This window comes from Eptatretus burgeri, chromosome 2 (assembly GCF_056783735.1).
Source record: "Eptatretus burgeri isolate ZD-2024b chromosome 2, Ebu_testis_v1, whole genome shotgun sequence".
Taxonomy (NCBI): domain Eukaryota; kingdom Metazoa; phylum Chordata; class Myxini; order Myxiniformes; family Myxinidae; genus Eptatretus; species Eptatretus burgeri.
The window spans coordinates 144,729,630-144,750,234 of NC_140962.1; the positions used below are offsets into that span (position 1 = coordinate 144,729,630).

The window sequence follows — 20,605 nt, forward strand, 5'->3', positions numbered from 1 at the left end:
TCTGTCTCTGTCTCTGTCTCTGTCTCTGTCTCTGTCTCTGTGATATGAATTGTCACCATGCATATTGGCTGGGTGTTGGTACCTCTTTCACCAGCCATGACACTTCAGCAAAGGACTTCGATGACTCCATGGGACTGACTCATTGTGTGACCTTTCTGACCAGGATTTCTCCCAATAGCAAATTCTCCCTTCCAGACTTGGTGATGGCAAACTTCCTGAAAATGTTTCCTGCTCTTTGGCTGCTCCAATTGCTTCATCTGATCATCTGCCTATGAGAGTCAACATTTCCCTGGAAATACGCCGAGAGCTGCCTCAGTCCCGTCGAGTCTGGCAGTTCACTCAGGCAGATTCACAGGGACTGCAAAAGCAGCCATCTCTCTTCAGGACTGCTCTCTCACAAATTGTGAGTCAAGGTCGTCTTATTACAGTCTACAAGGGTAGTTGGTGAATAAGACTGCTTCAGTAGCACTAAAACTTCCAGATTTTCAAGACGATCGTTAAAATCATTATTTTATTAAAACTTAAGTACAGAAGAGCCATTCCGTTCGTTGGTTTCCACTTTGGAGATTTGCTCTGCCGTTATGAATTCATTGAGGCAAGGTTTGCGGATTGTGGGCAATGCACTCAAATAATCATGGGTTTGCGAATTATTTTCCACATTTATTCACAAAATTAACATGGACCATCAACAAAATAACCCCCTCAACTCATCTTTATCGTATTGTTGCGAAATCGCGCCCGCCGGCGTGCGGACGGCCATGTAACTCGGATCGTGGCACGTCACCCACCGGACAGACAATTCAGTCGTGACCCTCTCGGAACAACGCCGGGAGCTAGTCACGGGTGGGGGTTTAACCCCACCACGACCGTGCCAATTGCCCACCCGCGCAGGATAGGGTTGCTCGCCAAATTCAATCGAACTAAGTACCTGTGCGGATGGTCGACCGGGCGATCGTACCACGCCACAGGCCGACTCCGGACACGAACCGCTTAAGCGGTCCGTTCTGTGCAACAGTGATAACCTAGCGGTGTTATCGTCAGCCTCGACAGTTCCGATTAATTACCGGGCTTATTAATCCCACGACGAACCCTTTAGGTGAAGCAGGATGGAGGGTCAATAAAGAAAAGACGAAGCGAAACGGGAAAACAGTTCACACAAAGCACATTTATTTCCCGGCACACGGAAAGTACACATATACAGTCAAACAGTCAAAATGCACATATAGCAACAAAAACAAAAGCAACAACGACGCAGAGTTACCACCGACTACGCGCACACAAGGCAACACTTATACAGTTCTATTTTACAGACGGCACCAACACACATTAACTCAAAAGCAAAGGAAAGAAGCCACCCTCATAGACATGGGGGCAGACAGGCCTGTAGGCCAATTGTCCGCGAGACCAGGGGGGGGGTACTACCCGCGTCCTCGTGACGCGTTGGCGGGCGAGCCGCAGATGTGGCCGCGTGGCTGTGCCCCGACTACGTGCTCCTTGGCGGGTTTCGTTGGCACGACGTTTGGAGTGGGGTGGGAACGGGGCCCCCTTGTTGCACTATCTCAGCGCGGGGGAAAGGGGAATTGTTGATGCCCTGGGGGAGGAGAATGGCTTGCTGGCTTGGGTCCCACGACGAGCGATCCCACACCGCGACCTCGTCGCCGACCGCCGTCCTTCCCGCCTCGGACCCGAGCTCCTTTGCCTCTTCCCGCAACTCTTCTCGGCCGACTCCAGAACCCAACTCGATGACACTCCGATGACTTCGCCACCCGACTCGACTCTCTGCCACATCGATGACTCGACTCACTCTGCCCTGATTCGCCTTGCGCTCGCCGTTTTATAGGCCGGCAGGAGAAAACAATATGCAAATATCCGGATCAGGATGACCTCGGGGGCGGAGCCACGCTCGCCAATTGGTCGGAGGAAAGGGGGCGTGAATCTCCCCTGATCCGAGAATTTGCATATATCGATTTCACACAGACGCGCCTGGAGGCGGGGCCAAGCCGCTCCGCGCTTGCTAATTGGACGGAGGGGAAGTGGGCGTGTAGCGTTCTTGATCCGAATTCTCCCTCGGAAAGGCCGCTATTTGCGCTCGCGGCTCGGTGCGTTCGGCACCAATCGCCGAATGGGCCCGAGACAGCCCGACGCTCAGTGTTCACAGGTGGTGCGGGAATGGCCGTAGAAGGAGAGAGGCGAAGGTGGTGGAGGGTTTTCCATGGTGGTTTGATGGTTATGGTGCCGTTTGGGCATGGCGGTGATGCGATGATGTGGGAGCGAGTTGTGAAGGTAAAGGTCGTGGCTGTTGGCGTTGTTGTTGTTGTCCGAGGGTTGGAGCGTGGTTGCAGTTGGTGACGATGGCTGGTGTGGTGGTTGTGTGATGGCGGTTGAGACGTGGTTGGTTCAAAATAAAGATAGAACAGAAAAACGGCTATCTCAAAGCGTCGCAGCCTGGATGAATCACATAAATTCCCTCGATACAACGGGTTTGGGCTAACTACACATGTACTTAGAGATATCTCACCTACTGGCCCTTCATGGTGTAATGCGAATTTCCACAGCCGTAACAGTATTATTGGATCAAGTTTATCATTATTATTAAAATGTAAGTTTCATGATCTTAATAACTCAAAAAAATAAACTTCATTGTACGTATATTCTGAACACAGGAAAATAATACTTACTTTTATGTTTTCAATATCTATTTTGTTCATGAAATTAAACAGCACAACCCCCCACCCCTCCCCCCCCAACAAACAACAGACCCCGAGGACCCAATGGTACAGTTTGGACAAATTTTAGAGATGAAGTCACTCACCTTATTTTCCCTATTACCCTTTAAGTTTGCAGATTGTGGATTTGCGGTTCACAGGGATTTTCAAGAACGTAACCCCCATGAAGGGTTGCCCTGCTGTATACTTTAACTTTGTGCGAGGTATCGTGTTCTATGAACTCTTTTTATCTTGTGAGTTTTCCCCACTATCTCTCTTCGTGTGAATGTTCGGGCTCAGATAAGCCTGAGGCTACTTTAGGACTAACCATTTGTTCCTGGAGTCGTGGGCACATACCCTGGTAGTTCGGTAAGGGGAATTATTGTTCCTCTTACCCAACTACCCAGTTTCCAGAACTGCCAGACAATCACATCATGTGACTTTGGTTGCTCATCTGAAGATTAAGATCATTCACGTGATTGTTTAACAGTGTGTCCCTCGCCCGCTTTGGGGACTCCAAACTGTACAGTTACACAGTCATCAAACGCAGACCTGACAGCAAGTCTTCGAGGTGGGTGATGGTTGCGGTTGTTTTGATATGACTCACCGGATTCAAACCCCGGAATTGGTGTGGACTGGTGGCTGTAACAATATAATATTTTAGGAATCGCCAATACTGCACAATTAAGAAATAGAATTGTCAGACGTGTGTGTGTCTCTCCACATATGTGAAAGCTTTATTCAAAATAAAAGCCTCAAGATTGTTCTGAAATAGTAATCAACTTCTCCTGAGGTGAAACTGTTAAACTTTTTCTCCTTTATTAAATGTTTATAACAAGCCTCACCTCCAGAAATGAAACAGCCTCCAGCTCAACGATTGATGCCTTCAGGGTGGATTCATCTTCACAGAGAGAATCCATTTCCTGTTGCAACTTCTCACACTGGTGTTCAAGGTGAGAAAGCTTCGCACTCTGTCTCTCACTGAGCCACCTCTTCACCAGATTTACCTTTTCATCCACAGCTCGATACATCTCTCTTCTCTCCACCTAAAGCCGTTCCTCTTTCAATCTGCCTGACACCTGGAAAAAATCATTTAGATTCATTAAAGTTTCATAAAATATTAGGGGTTAACAAAATTCATAAACTCCTTCATAGTCAATAAACTGACTTTAGGATCCATTTTAAAGGAAAACTAAAGTGTAAATGGAAACGCTCTCGGCTGCAACACTGATCAGTTTGACCAAACCACTGGGGTTTTAACACTTCCCAAGTCCAGATTGGTGATAATGAGAGCATTTTTCACACATAAATGAGTCAGAAAGGTCAGGTCAGGTATGGGAGCATGTGCCAGAACAGCGCGTCGATGCATCCACTTTCCGCCGGTACTTCAGAGGCCTCCGTCTGGCCATCCCCCAGGCAGATGCCAGGCCCATCCCCATCTCCTTGAGATGATGGTCAACCTGCTGCAACCAGGAGGCACGTGGTCGGCCCACTGGCCTCCTCCACTCATGAGACTCCCTCGCTGAGAGAATCTGGTGAGCAGGATCAGCGTCAGGAAAACGAGCCACATATCCATACAGCCGCAACTGACGCTCACGGACTATGCAGGTAACAAATCTCATCCGAGTCTGTCTCAGCAACCGCTCGTTGGACACAAAATCCGACCAGCAATAGCCAAGGATTCTCCGAAGAGACCTGGTACCAAAGGAATTAAGTCGCCGTCTCAGATCCTTGGTCAGAGTCCAAGTCTCGCATCCATACAGCAAGACTGGAAGTACCAAGGACCTGAAGACTCGGACTTTCGTCCTCCCGCACAGGTACCGGCAGCGCTACACCCCATGATCCAGTGAATCCATGACTCCCCAGGCCCGACCCAGACGTCCATTGACCTCTGACTCACAGCCAGCAGAGACATGAATATCACTGCTAAGGTAAGTGAATCTCTGCACGACCTCAACATCCTCACCACAAACAGACACAGACAAGACAGCAGCATCCAAGATGTCACTGAAAGCCTGGATCTTAGTTTTGACCCAAGACACCCATAATCCCAGCGGCTCCGACTCCTCATTCAGCACCTCGAGGGCCCCCAAAAGGATATCTAAAGTCTCCGCAAAGATGACTGCATCATCTGCAAAATCAAGGTCCGAGATCTTGACATTCCCAAACGATGCACCGCAGCTTTATCTCTCCGACATCCTTTCCAAAATCCAGTCCATACAAGTGCTGAAAAGTGTGGGGGCTAGTACACACCCCTGACGAACTCCAGTAACAACTGGAAATAAGTCAGAGATGGTACCACCACACTTCACAGCACTCTCAGTACCAGAGCAAAGTTCAGACATCAAATCGATCAGTTTTGGTGGCACCCCACGAAGACCAAGAATCCTCCAGAGGACATCCCGATTCACTGAATTGAACGCTTTACAGAGATCAACATAGGCTGCAAGCAGCCCCTGCCGAAACTCTCGTCTGCGTTCGGTGAGGACACGAAGAGCAAGGATACGGTCAATCATTGACCTCTTTGGTGTAAAGCCTGACTGCTCTGGACGCTGGTGCTCAAGCAGATGGTGGCGAACCCTATCAAGAATTATCTGAGCAAAGACCTTGCCCGGCACTGAGAGCAGCGTCACCCCTCGGTAGTTGTTGCAGTCTTGGCGATCACCCTTCCCTTTCCAGAGAGGAACAACAAGGCCCCTCTTCCAATCAGTTGGAATGATGCCTGTGTTCCAGGCAGAGCACAAAACTGCATGCAACGACACGAGTGCAGCATTTCCACCAGCCTTGAGAAGTTCGGCATGGATGCCACAGATCCCTGGAGCTTTGCCCCATTTCAACTGGTTCACCGCAGCCCGTGTTTCCACAAGCGAAGGTGGACCACAGTTGATTGGAGGGTCAGCAACAGGGATTGTAACACCCTTGATGTCGAACTCGACAGCTGGGGGATCAGCCTGGTACAACCGCTCAAAGTAACTGGCCCAGCGGGCCTTCACTTCAGACTCCTCTGTCAAGAGCCTACCACTCTCTGCTCTAACTGCAGTGCTCCGAGGGATGAGCTTGGATGAACGCAATGCGCGAATTCCCCTGTAAGCGGGACGAGAATCACCTGTCCACAGGTGATGCTCTACCCCCTCACTGATTCCTCGCACATAGGCCTCCTTGTCCACCCTCAGTGCACGTACAGTTTTACGCCTCAGCTCCCTGAACAGTTCAGCTCTGCCATTCAGCCTGGCCCTGCGACTCTGGTCAATGGTATCCAGTGTCCCTTGAGAGACAAAATTCTTCTTTGCCCTGCGGTGAGTTCCAAGACATCCACCGGCAACATCAAGGATGGTGGTCTTGAAGGCACTCCACAACTCTTCAGGACCCCCCAAAGCACCCAGACCCCCCAATTGTCCACTCAGCCTGTTCGCAAACTCCTCAGCTACTCTCTCATCCCTGAGCTTGCCAACATCCAGCCTAGGCTGGGATGGTACCATTCTCAAGGATTTAAGGTGCAGCTTTAGAGTTGCTACAACAAGCCTGTGGTCAGTATTGAGGAACTGAGCACTCCGGTAGACCCTGCAGTTCTGGATCATCCTCCAACGACCGTCAATGAGGACATGGTCAATCTCCTTTGCCACACCACCAGCGTTGGAATACCAAGTCCAGCGATGAGCTTGTGGGCGCTGAAACCATGAACCAGCCACGCTAAGTCCATGACTTATTGCAAAGTTAAGGAACTTAGTGCTATTCTGGTTCATAGTTCCTGACCCATGGGGACCAACACACACCTCATAACCATCCCTATCAGTTCCAGTCGATGCAATGAAATCCCCCAAGATAGAAGTGTATCTCGTCTGGGGCACTGATCAACCACAGACTCGAGCGTGGCGTAGAATGCATCCTTCACGGTGAGATCACTCGCCTCAGTCAGCGCATAAACAGAGACCAGGGAAATGACACCTAAGGTGTGACGAATCCTTAATCTCATAATACGCTTGTTGACCAGTGTTTCCTCAATTATCATTGGGGTCAGCTTATTGGACACAGCTACAGCAACTCCTTGGGTATGGTAACCATCAGAGCGAGCAGACCAATAGTAGGTGTAACCACCCACCATTATCTCGCCGCAATCTGTTCTCCGAACCTCAGAGAGAACTGCAATCCCGATGTCCAAACGCTTTAGCTCAGCTGATAACAGAGACAGGTGATCATCCTCTCTTAGGGATAGGACATTCCAGGCACCCACCCGAAGGGACCGCCTCAGGTTAACCCAAGGAGACTGCCGTCTGGTGGATGACACCTCAGCACCACTCTGACACACTCTCCCGCAATCTGACCCAGGGATGTTACCCCGTGGTTTCCCTACTATCATCAAAGATTGGGGGTCCCGAAGGCTTTGCCCCAATCCCATCATCCGGTGAGCTGCCCTGCGAAGGGAAGCTGCACAGGAGGTACTCCCACGGAGTGGGTTTTCAGATTTTTTTGCGTTTTTGTGTTTTGCGGAATGAAGGGTTTTACGGTGGCCGGAGTGCAAATCCTGCCACCAACCTCCTAATAAAAAAGTAACCCAACTGCAGGAGGACGTCCGCAGACACAGTTGGGCACTCGATATGGATGGCCATTGGCTCACAAGGAGCTCCTCCGCCCTTTGACAGGTTTTCTTTTTAATCCTGCTAAATGTCCATATCCAAACACCCTCCTCACCAGAAAACCTGGTGGGGGAGACGGTTTAGTCGCCGACAACCCGACCATGGAACAGGTTAGTACAGATTTACATGGTACCTGTAGCAGGTCACAGATCTAACCTGACACCTAAGTGTGGATTTGAATACAAAGATCTTCCTGAGAACAAACAGGAAGGATTGAAAGTTTCTTTAAAACATCTCAATGTGATTGTTTCTGAAATCTCCTGGAATTTCTTTCATTTTCTTCATTCCCATCCATCTCAATTCTTTTCTCATTATTCTGACCAATTTAATTTTGTTGTAATGAATATTTTTTTGCCAATAAACCTCTGTCTTGTTTCACAATCAATGTAAATACACTAAAAAGACAATCCTCTCTTGAAATGAAGATTGTAATCTTGTTCCATATTATATTTTCATTGTATTATATGAACGAGCAGAATACCTGCCCCACTTGGGATCATGTTCCAAGCTGCATGCAACACATTCTGCTGATGCATACCTTTCTTTGGGTGGTGTATTGGCAACAATAAAGAAATAAATAACCCAGGTTACATCCATGAAGCAAAAACATAACCTCTACTTAATATTGAATAGGCAAAGCCAAGAAGCGAACGTAGAATTCTTCTTACTTTACATAAAACTTGTTCACAACTGTATACTTGCCAACTATACCATGGTACATGTAAGCGCCGCACAGGTGATTATTTTGACGCAATTTCCAGTGACTTCGGCCTGGATTCGGGATCAGTGAACAAATAATGTAAATCACGATTAAAAAATATTTTTTCATGATGCGGGAGATATCTTTATGAAAATTAACTTTGGGGAAAGAATGATTGAATAAATAAATAAATAAACGATCACTTCTAGTCAAGAATAAAAGAAGTTAAAACTTCCAGAAAGAGTTTCAAAATCACTCCCGGTAATGTTAAATACAAAATAAACACTTCCTGTCATGAAAAAAATCACTTTCGGAAGTATAAAATTAACTTTGGGAAAAAATAATTGAATAAATAAATAAACACTTCCGGTCATGATCTCCCGGCATGCATCATTCCCCATGACAAAAACTGGAAACAAAAAAAAAACCAGAAACAAAACAAAAACGGAATCAGAGTGGTCATAGCCAATGACACAGATTCACAATTGCCAGGGTATTGTGTTGTTTTTGTTGTTTCCTATTCTCTCATGTGCACGCGTTAAGTAATATTCACAAGATAGAAATAAAACCCAATCGTGTTTATACACCGCACAGAGTTTAACAACAACCGGAAGCAAAAAGTCATAGCTAACGACACGGATTCCAAATAGCCAGGGCTATTGTGTTGTTGTTTTCCTATTCTCTCACGTGCAAGCGTTAAGTATTAAGCTCACTACGTTCGCTATAATTCAAAACACCTCACTGTACTGGAAAACATGGGGACAGGAATACTGTATGTACTGTAAATGGTCAAGACTTGTAACACCCTCTCCCACCTGGAGCAGCACTACACAATACACAGAAAATATAAAAACACCCCTATACACTAACTGGGGTCATGCTGATCCGATGCAGCAGGTCTGGATGTGATCAGTCCAGAACTGTAGGAGTAGTGCGACAAACACACAGACACCAATCCATGAATTATAGTAAGGATAACCAACACTACCTGTGTATCCTCAACCTCCTGATGCACCTGCTGCAGCTGGGACCCTACTTGCTTTATCGACTCAACCAGAGGAGGATACTTTGCAGCCAAAATTCCCTGCATGGATTAAATACATTCAGTTAACTATAAAACCCCACAATTGATATGGAAATTGAAGATTTTACAATCATTATAAAGTGGTGAAGCCACTTCAGTATTAACAATTTCCATCCATCAAAAGTGAAGAAAAATAACCTACTAAATGGTGTCTCTACTACAAATGTATGAGTGTATGTGTTTGTCATGTTTTTTTTTTGTGGTGTGGAGTTCGACTCGAGCATTCTGATGTGGAATGTAACACTCCAAAATTATCATGATCTCCTGAGTCGATTAAACTAATTAACCACAAAGAACCCGGAAGAATTCCCATGTTTTAAACGCATGCCACGTTAAGGGGTATAAAGTAGCTTAATAGGTCCTTCAGCAGATTGGCATTCTAGTCACAAAATAACAAACAAAAATAATGATAATTAAACAAACCATACATTAATTAACACCAATAATATGAACAATAACAATAGCAATATAATTTGTCAAAAAATAGTACAAATGTGTCATCTCCACCCTGGCCCAAGCACATCTGGGCTTGGTGAAAGACAACAAATGTTCAAGCAGCACAGCAGGCAGGTCCACAACAAGGCCTTGACGACCAATGAAAATTCAGTCCAACGGTCTCACTCCTGATTCAAAAAGAGTTCTGAGAGGTAATTCTGATAGGTTTTGCCTATTTCATATTAAATATATATGCCTGATGTTGACTTAATGGTGAGGGTGGTTGGCTTAGGATCCTTGGGTCCTGAGTTCAAATCCTGCCTGGCTGTTGAATTAATATCAGGCAGGGCTGACTCAGCCTGTCATCCCTCTGAGGTCAGCAAAATGAGTGCCAGCTTGCTGGTATCCTGTGACGGAGTGGGAACTCATCCAGGATTGTTCTCAATAACCAAGGAGACCGTTTCGGCAGCACGTAAACCGCTTGGGTTTTTCTCCGCAACCGCTTGGCGGATTGAGATGAAAATGTCACCATAGGAGCAACTACTTATGTAGAATGTTCTAATCATAATTGTGATGTCATAGGTGACGTGGTATGGCAGCCATGTTGGAAAAAAATTGGACCTCTGTATCTCTGAAACCACACCAATGAAAAAATTGAAACTCAGCACATGGCAAGTACTTCTCATGGGAAATAAGTGTGACATTTTTACTTCATAGGTGCCTTCATTTTGACGTCATAATTGCATATGTAGAACGCCACATCCGATCATTATGAAAAATTGAGGGTCATCAAGGGATAAATTGGTCCACAGAAGAAAAAAAAAAATTTGATGACATCATCGGTCACATGATTCGACAGGCAAATATTTTTTTGGGTTTAAACCTTCAAAAATATCTGAAATGACTGAACAGATCAAGGCGAAATTTACATGTATGACCGCCTGCCTATTCATGAGGAACAAAACTTTTACACATATGATGTCATGGTTCACATGGTTTGGCAGCAATATTGGATTTACCCTGAAACCCATTAAAAAAATCCTCTCCAGAACGGCTGGACAGATCAAGGGGAAACTTCAAACAAATGTTCCCTAATCTTTTGAGATACCAGGTTAATCACGAAGAATTGTCGCATGGTCTGACAGCCATTTTGGATTAAGCAAAAATCATTAAAAAAAAATTATTTTGCTTGAACCGCTTCATCAATTGATGTGAAAATTCACAATTACTATTACGTGCATGGCCGTACGTGCAAACCAAAAAAAAAAAAAAAACTTTCAAACCTAGAGCCAGAAACAACCACACAGACTGTTCCTTCACTCTCGTAAATGACGACTGGATTGATGCATTGTGTTTATCTATAAATGCGAACAAGAAATCGAGAAATTATTAGAATACATTGTCATCACCATCCAGAAGTAGTGCATGCCCGTACGGAATGTTCACATGCATTCCACAAATTTTCGCTTGCATCGAAGTAACATCTGCTGTGATACTTACACACACAGTTAATTAAAATCAAAATTAAAATCAAGTTTACCTCCCTGTCTTTGCTTGCCATGACATTCGCTGCCATTGACCATTGCCACTCCAATGCCACGGTAACTAAGGCCCCGATCGATCCCCATCTTAACCGGCACGGCACGTGACTTTATCGTTGGCCGGCCGCGCACCGGCCTACGCGGCCACGCCTACGCAGCAACGTGTCCTGTGATTGGTAACTAAATGGCGCATCGGCCACGCCTACGCAGCACGTGTCCTGTCATTGGTTGGTAAATAAATGGCCATAACTTGGGAAGCACTTATCCAATTAATATCAAACCTTGAAAAGGCACATACTCAGGTCCCCAGCTATAGCTGGCAAATTTCAATGAGATCGGACGAGTGGTTGTCAAGAAACAACGGTCACACACACACACACACACACACACACACACACACACACACACACACACACACACACACACACACACACACACACACACACACACACACACACACACACACAGCTGGAATTATAGATAGATGATCGAGTCGGCGTAGGGAATATGTGTTTTAAATTTCAACTTGATCGGATGCATTTTCTGGCAATCAGAATTCTATATTTTTTGATCTGCCTTCTTTTCTCTTTTTTCCTCCAATGTTGCTCATTTGGCTGTGTCTGGATGGGTTTGAGGGTACAGGGTACAAGGTTGAGTCATAACAGCTGAACTCAAATCCTATCCAGGTTCCTCCTGAGGACTTAATTTTTACTTTTGCTTGGTTGGGTTCCTTCTGATGACTCCAATACGGGACTGTACCTACAGTATTTGGTCTTCCATTTGACTTGAATTTAATCCCATTCTGAATTGAATTAAATATTAATAAAAAAGTCATGGGTCAGGGACAGGTGTCTGATCAAAGCGGAGTTGCATCAAAGCGGGACATCTTCGTACTCGGTCATTACTGCCAGCAGTTATAAAGTGACACTTCTAGTTATGCTATTAACTACGTAACACACCAGTACACAAAATACACCACTCAAAACAAGTCCTGGCAACGGTCTGCAATATCGGATTGCTCTTTTTATGTTTCTAATAATTATTGACAACAGTCTTCTTAAAACATGGAGGGCAACCAACATCAATTCATTCATATATTTCATTATAAAGCCAAAAATCAAATCCTTAGCAAATTATCCAGAAATGAGAATTTTTTTTTTAACTGATTCCAGTACCTTGAATTCACAAAGAGCGATCTCCACAGGTACAACTTCAAGGTCCTGATGTTCACCTTTATGTATCAGACACCAAACTTTCATCTTCTTTACAGTAGAAGTGGATCGAGTTCCAATGCTTGATACATCCGGGAACTTCCTCTTTCATTTCCGGATCCACAAGTTTGTGCCCTTTGTGTTTATGGGGCTTCACGTGTCTCTTAGAGCACATGATCTCACATGGTACACACCGCATGGTTGCCATTTTTCTACATCTATAACATTGACTCTTATATCCTCCCACCTTCACTGCATCATCACGTTCATCATTCTTTGCTTCAGCTTGACCCACAACCTTTGGACTATCTTCACTTTCTCTCAGCTTCATCTGTTCTACCAAGCTTGCAAGGATTACACTCTTTTTGAGTTTTGGTTTTTGAAGAAAGACCTCACGACAGTTTGGACAAAAACAGCTAGTGGGTTCTTCCCTGCTGTCCCAATAATTCTCGAGACAGTTCAAACAAAATGAGTGTCCACAAGGGAGTGTAATGGGCTCCTCAAACAGTTGCAAACAGACAGCACATGTGAGCTCATACCTACGATCATTGATATAAGAAGAAGACGCCATTTCCCCGGGAAAACAGAGATGGAATCTGCTGGACAGAAAGAGCAATTACAGGAGTCATTATTAACAATTTTAAACAATACTCAGTTGTAAATGTAGAAAACAAGACATCCCCCATAAAAAAATAATTCCCATGTGATGTTCCTTCTCCCACTTCTCCTACCAGCTCCCTCCCCCTGGCCAATAAACATAAGTACATAATCTCTTGGCGATGGAATCATTTTTAAAAGGCCATTTTTTTCCATCATGGCGGCCATGATGGACCAACATCAACTCCCCAATTCCTGCATATCATTCTCTCATCTTCTTCCCAAAGTTCATCATACCTTCATTCTCACCGACACTCCAGAGGGTTAGAGTTAAAGCAGTTACGAGATGATATGAGAGGCCAAGTCTGATGTCATGTCTTTCAAGCAGTTTGTTGTTACCTCTCTAAAAACCTGTTATTACACATATCCTCAGGTGTCCTGTCAGGGTGGGCTTCTGATCACCCACAATGGTCTCCCCACGTTTGTAAACAAAGATTAAAATGTATATTCTATTCGGGATTTCATTATCGACAGAGTTCATGCAATTTACAAGGAAGGGGTAAAAGGCGGTGTCCGCAAGGAAGGGGTAAAAGGGGGTGTCTGCAAGGAAGGGGTATAAGGCGGTGTCCGCAAGGAAGGGGTAAAAGGCGGTGTCCGCAAGGAAGGGGTAAAAGGCAGTGTCCGCAAGGAAGGGGTAAAAGGCGGTGTCCGCAAGGAAGGGGTAAAAGGCGGTGTCCGCAAGGAAGGGGTAAAAGGCGGTGTCTGCAAGGAAGGGGTAAAAGGCGGTGTCCGCAAGGAAGGGGTAAAAGGCGGTGTCCGCAAGGAAGGGGTAAAAGGCGGTGTCCGCAAGGAAGGGGTAAAAGGCGGTGTCCGCAAGGACGAGGTAAAGGGCGGTGTCCACAAGGCCGAGGTAAAGGGCGGTGTCGACAAGGACGAGGTAACAAAAGGCAGTGTCTACAAGGACGAGGTAAAGGGAGTGTTTACTTGGAAGATGTAAAAGTAGTGTTGACCAGGAAGAGGTAAAGGGAGTGTTGTGGCCAAAGGGGAGTAAAGTTATTTTACCTTTCATTATAAAACCCTTGTTACCTCCTCCATTATTCTCTTCTTAATCGATAATCCCCACTCTGAACAGTTGCACCCCCACAACAATGGGGTTCACAGATTGCAAAGAACAATTTCACCCCATTACAAGTGTTCCTGATGTACTGTGTTAGAGACATGCACCGAGGACAGGAACAGGTGCATTGTCTATATATACACACCTTGTCTCGATCTGAATTATTCAATTTACCTGTTAATATCGGGAAAACAGGTGCATCTGCTCAACAGTATAAATCCGCCACACTAACTATTCTATACATAAGTGCGTGGTTGTGGTTGTTGTACGTGGTTGTTGTGTAGCGGACTCACCGTATAAGTTGTTAACTGAAATCCGAGACTCCACCAACAAATACAACAGATGTACAATGGAGGAAGGAAACAGTTTTCGATGTTTAAGAAATATCATTATCACAATCTGTAACCGGATTAAGTTTCCCGCAGTTAGGGAATCGATCCAGTTCGTGAAAGCCTGACAACTCGCGAGCCAATAACGTCATTCGGGAAAGTCAACAAAATTCCGAGAATCCACGTCATAATCGACTTGGGGTGGAGACACGCGTTGGGGGAGGAGTCCTGGAGAAACTTGGATGGATGATAATGACGTCACTGCAAAGTTCAAGGAATATATTTTCACATTTACTCACCCAGTAAACTCGATATTTGTGATGTTTCCGTTTACACTCGAGCTTGTCCTGGTGAAGATCAACACTTATTTATTTATATAATGACACCATCCACTCACCTGGGACCTCCCCACCAATGGGTGGAAATTTCAAACAACTGGGTGTGGTCTCCCCGACACAGGCCCCTCCCCTTTCCGTGAGTTTTGTTGCAGTCACGATGAGTCACCACACAGGCTGAGAACTGAAGTCACCACTGAACAACTCAGCGATGTTTACACACACTGGACCATTCGATCACTTTCTCTGGGTTTACAAATTCCGGATCGACAAGTTAACAGGAAACTTGTTCAGATTTGTTGAGAACATTCCCACCGTCACGTGGTTTGCTTTCTCATTAATGTCTATTTATTACGTACTTATCGCTGGGGATCCATCCATCCACTGGGACTAGACTGGACAGAGAGTCGGTGCTGCTGAAACATTTCCTGGGTTATTGGGCACAATCCTGTATGGGTCGCCACTCCGACACAGGATACTCGAATGGCTCAATCATCCCAGCAAGCTGGTACTCACTTTGCTGACCTCGGAAGGATGACAGAGATAAACCCTGATCAGAAATGAGGATAAACACAAGTTTATCGCCTTTTTCATGAAAATTGTAGAACTTGTCTCTCAGTGTGATCTCCTTCGAATGCGCCACCAACTCCGAATCGACATTAACTCGAATCGACAATCGGCCAGAAGAGGTCTTTCCTCTTAATTATGGACCAAAGCATGCTGGGAAACCTGATGCTGATGAACATCGAGTCAGGAATAATGAACTCAAGTGCCGTTTCCCACCTTGTTGCTCTCATTTGCTGTTCTAAAGTGAAGTCGAGTTTTCTAATTGTACAAATGATGGATAGAATCATGTTCTTATACTTTAAAAGATTGGTAGTTGAATGTAGGGGGTAGTTGGGGACATCAGGACTTCAATGTGATTTATCAGATTCGTCCATTGATCCATGAAATGATTTCTCACATTCATCCATTGATCCATGTAATGATTTCTCAGATTGGTTCATTGATCCATGTAATGATTTCTCAGATTCATCCATTGATCCATGTAATGATTTCTCAGATTCATCCATTGATCCATGTAATAATTTCTCAGATTGGTTCATTGATCCACATCATGATTTTTCAGATTCATCCATTGATCCATGTAATGATTTCTCAGATTCATTTCAGATTCAATGCCCCCCCCTCCATCAATCACATTTAACATTCATCCCCACCCTTTTCATCAATCACATTTAACAGTCGCCCCTCCCCCATTTCATTCAATCAGATTTAACATTCGCCCCTCCCCTCCATTTCAATCAATCACATTTAACATTCACCCCCCATTTCCATCGATTAAATGCAACATTTGCCCCCCCCCTTTCCATCAATCACATTGAACATTCACCCCACCCCTTTCCATCAATCACATTTAACATTCATCCCCACCCTTTTCATCAATCACATTTAACAGTCGCCCCTCCCCCATTTCATTCAATCAGATTTAACATTCGCCCCTCCTCCATTTCAATCAATCACATTTAACATTCAACCCCCCACCATTTCCATCAATTACATTTAACATTTGCACCCCCTTTCCAACAATCACATTTCACATTTGCCACCCCCCCCCCATTTCCATCAATCACATTTAACATGCGCCCCCTTTCCCTCAATCACATTCAACATTTGCCCCCTTTTCCATCATTCACATTTGCCACCCCCTCCCCATTTCCATTAATCACATTTAACATTCGCCCCCATTTCCATCAATTAAATGCAACATTTGCCCCCCTTTCCATCAATCACATTGAACATTCACCCCACCCCTTTCCATCAATCACATTGAGCATTCACCCCACCCCCTTTCCATCAATCACATTTAACATTCGTCCGCCCCCTTTTCATCAATCACATTTAACATTCGTCCGCCCCCTTTTCATCAATCACATTTAACATTCACCCACCCTTTCCAACAACACATTTAACATTTGCCCCCTTTCCATCAATCAGACTTAACATTCCCCCTCCCATATTCACCCCCTTTCCATCAACACATTTAACATTCGCCCCCTTTCCATCAATCACATTTAACATTCGCCCCCTTTCCATCAATCACATTTAACATTTGCACCCCCTTTCCATCAATCACATTCAACATTCGCCCCCCCTTTCCATCAATCACATGAAAAATTCGTCCACCCCCTTTCCATCATCACATGAAAAACATTTGCTCCCCCTTTCCATCAATCAATCTTATCATTCCCCCTCCCATATTCGCCCCCTTCCCTCAATCACATTCAACATTTGCCCCCTTTTCCATCATTCACATTTTTCACCCCCCTTTCCATCAATCATATTCAACATTTGCCCCCCCCTGCGCTTTCCATCAATCACATTGAGCATTCACCTCCCCTTTCCATCAATCACATTTAAAATTCGCCCGCCCCCTTTTCATCTGTTGTGGTTTCTCCGGCGCGTCACCACGAGCACGATTCTCGATGAAGCGGCGGTCGCCTCGGCTCGATCGCCCGGAATATAGATCGTACTTCTCCGGAAAAGTCCGGAGAAGACGGGTCCTGGTTCTTTTGGACCGAAATACGCCAATGGGTAGATCACGTGGGGTAGGGTTAATTGCCAACTTCAACTTACCTAAGTACCCACATGATCCAGCTACCGGGGTACTTCACCCTCGGCGGAACTCGTCCGGAAGCGAGCCCGTTCCGTGTGCGCAGCCGAGCGGTGGTATCGCCGAATTCCGCCGGCCCGATTATCTTGTGACCTTGGCAATGGCCTACTCATCCCGAACATGCACGACATGCTCAGTCAATGCAGAAAATGACACGACGAGCTAAGTACATTCAAACAAGGGGGGATTTATTTTCAACCAGCACGTAAGCAATCAATGAATGGTGGGAATGGGGCGAGACACGAGAAAAGCCCACAGCCGGTTCTTTGCGGAATGTACAAACAAGCATGCAATAAACAACAATTCTACTTATCCAGACTGGCGCCACAAACAGACACACGCACACGCAGACAGAACTGGTGGCGATCGCCTTTATTAATACCCCCAGCTCGGAGGGAAGGTGAGCTGGAGGTAAGGGTCTATCTTGGACCTGGACCTGGGCCTCGGGGCCGAACTGGACCCCTTGCACGATCCGGAGGATCCAAGCTGGCGAAGCCGGCAGGGCGCAGGCTGGAAGAAGAAGACCCACACCGACCGACCGAATCTCCTCAGAGCTCTCGTCGGTCTCCTCAGAGCTCTCGTCGGTCTCCTCAGAGCTCTCGTCGGTCTCCTCAGAGCTCTCGTCGGTCTCCTCAGAGCTCTCGTCGGTCTCCTCAGAGCTCTCGTCGGTCTCCTCAGAGCTCTCGTCGGTCTCCTCAGAGCTCTCGTCGGTCTCCTCAGAGCTCTCGTCGGTCTCCTCAGAGCTCTCGTCGGTCTCCTCAGAGCTCTCGTCGGTCTCCTCAGAGCTCTCGTCGGTCTCCTCAGAGCTCTCGTCTGTCTCCTCAGAGCTCTCGTCGGTCTCCTCAGAGCTCTCGTCGGTCTCCTCAGAGCTCTCGTCGGTCTCCTCAGAGCTCTCGTCTGTCTCCTCAGAGCTCTCGTCGGTCTCCTCAGAGCTCTCGTCGGTCTCCTCAGAGCTCTCGTCGGTCTCCTCAGAGCTCTCGTCTGTCTCCTCAGAGCTCTCGTCTGTCTCCTCAGAGCTCTCGTCGGTCTCCTCAGAGCTCTCGTCGGTCTCCTCAGAGCTCTCGTCGGTCTCCTCAGAGCTCTCGTCGGTCTCCTCAGAGCTCTCGTCTATCTCCTCAGAGCTCTCGTCGATCTCCTCAGAGCTCTCGTCGATCTCCTCAGAGCTCTCGTCGGTCTCCTCAGAGCTCTCGTCGGTCTCCTCAGAGCTCTCGTCGGTCTCCTCAGAGCTCTCGTCGGTCTCCTCAGAGCTCTCGTCGGTCTCCTCAGAGCTCTCGTCTATCTCCTCAGAGCTCTCGTCGGTCTCCTCAGAGCTCTCGTCGATCTCCTCAGAGCTCTCGTCGGTCTCCTCAGAGCTCTCGTCGGTCTCCTCAGAGCTCTCGTCGGTCTCCTCAGAGCTCTCGTCGGTCTCCTCAGAGCTCTCGTCGGTCTCCTCAGAGCTCTCGTCTATCTCCTCAGAGCTCTCGTCGGTCTCCTCAGAGCTCTCGTCGATCTCCTCAGAGCTCTCGTCGGTCTCCTCAGAGCTCTCGTCGGTCTCCTCAGAGCTCTCGTCGGTCTCCTCAGAGCTCTCGTCGGTCTCCTCAGAGCTCTCGCCGGTCTCCTCAGAGCTCTCGTCGGTCTCCTCAGAGCTCTCGTCGATCTCCTCAGAGCTCTCGTCGGTCTCCTCAGAGCTCTCGCCGGTCTCCTCAGAGCTCTCGTCGGTCTCCTCAGAGCTCTCGTCGGTCTCTTCAGAGCTCTCCTCAATCAACTCAGAGCTCTCGTCGATCTCTTCAGAGCTCTCGTCGGTCTCCTCAGAACTCTCGTCGGTCTTCTCAGAGCTCCCGTCGGTCTCCTCCGACTCTCGTCGATCTCCTCCGACTCTCTTCGATCTCCTCAGAGCTCTGTCTATCTCCTCCGGCTCTCGTCGATCTCCTCCGACTTTCGTCGATCTCCTCAGAGCTCTCGTCGATCTCCTCAGAGCTCTCGTCGATCTCCTCAGAGCTCTCGTCGGTCTCCTCAGAGCTCTGTCTCTCTCCTCAGCGCTCTGTCTCTCTCCTCAGAGCTCTGTCTCTCTCCTCAGACGGACACCCTCCTGCGCATGCGCCCTCGCATTCCTCTCATTCGCCCAATCGGGCGACAAACCCCGCGATTGGCCAGGTGAAGGAAGCGAATGGAGGCGAGGGCGATGCGGTGAAGTCGGCGATCATGTCGGCGGCGCTGCCGGTGGTGCAACCCCGAACAAAAGGGAAACCCATCCATGAAAACAAACCGCAGCGCAGGAACATTTAAATACCCTTAGACGAGGGGATAGGGCAATCTCTAAAATACCCCCAAGAGGGAGTGCCGGTCATCTCTGCCAGAGGTCGAAAGTAACTCTGTGCCAGACTGGAATAGGGGCAGTTCATAAAGTACGTACGCTTTACTCCCGGGTTTCAAAACCACCCACCCACCCCCCTCATACATCGCTAATCGCTTGCAAAGCCAGCAGTTCCTTATGAACCGATGTTTGTAAGCCATGACGATACAGTCCCTCGCGGTGTAATTTACCTTCTTTTAATATCACAGCACGTCATTTATGAAAATAAAAGTACAAATTGACATTGAAAACATGTTAATGTCATAAATGAAAGCAAGTGTGCATCTAAACCTGTGTTCCATTGTTTTAGTTAAATCTGACAAAAGCTTAAAATGTAATATTTGTCTCGGAGAGTTCCGGTTCTTAATTTTTTAATACTTTTTTTTGTATGTACGTACTTTATGAACGGCCCATACGGGGAATCAGAGCGAAGTTTGAAGGGCTATAAAATCGGAACGAGAGCAAATTTCAAAAAAATGGCTCGTGTTGTTCTGGATAATAGTCCGTAGTATCTGAATCACGAATAACATTTGATCTCTCGTGATAAATGAGGGAGGAGAATCCTTGCTCTTCGTGTCCTCACCGAACGCAGACGAGAGTTTCGGCAGGGGCTGCTTGCAGCCTATGTTGATCTCTGTAAAGCATTCGATTCAGTGAATCGGGATGTCCTCTGGAGGATTCTTGGTCTTCGTGGGGTGCCACCAAAACTGATCGATCTGATGTCTGAACTCTACTGTGGTACTGAGAGTGCTGTGAAGTGTGGTGGTACCATCTCTGACTTATTTCCAGTTGTTACTGGAGGATGATTTGTATCAGGTCAGGTTAGATCTGTGACCTGCTACAGGTATCATGTAAACCTGTACTAACCTGTTCCATGGTCGGGTTGTCGGCGACTAAACCGTCTCCCCCAC

At 46.7% G+C, this 20,605-nt stretch overlaps 1 pseudogene across 1 annotated transcript; it reads right to left on the bottom strand.

Moving 5' to 3' along the window:
* Positions 1-2,765: 2,765 nt before the first annotated feature.
* On the bottom strand, positions 2,766-15,867 carry LOC147033420 (E3 ubiquitin/ISG15 ligase TRIM25-like; annotated as a pseudogene). The gene is made up of 5 exons (XR_015051189.1): positions 14,653-15,867; positions 12,275-12,906; positions 9,028-9,123; positions 3,551-3,784; positions 2,766-3,347 (listed from the first exon to the last, which is right to left on the bottom strand). The product of XR_015051189.1 is annotated as an E3 ubiquitin/ISG15 ligase TRIM25-like (transcript).
* Between the last annotated feature and the right edge of the window lie 4,738 nt (positions 15,868-20,605).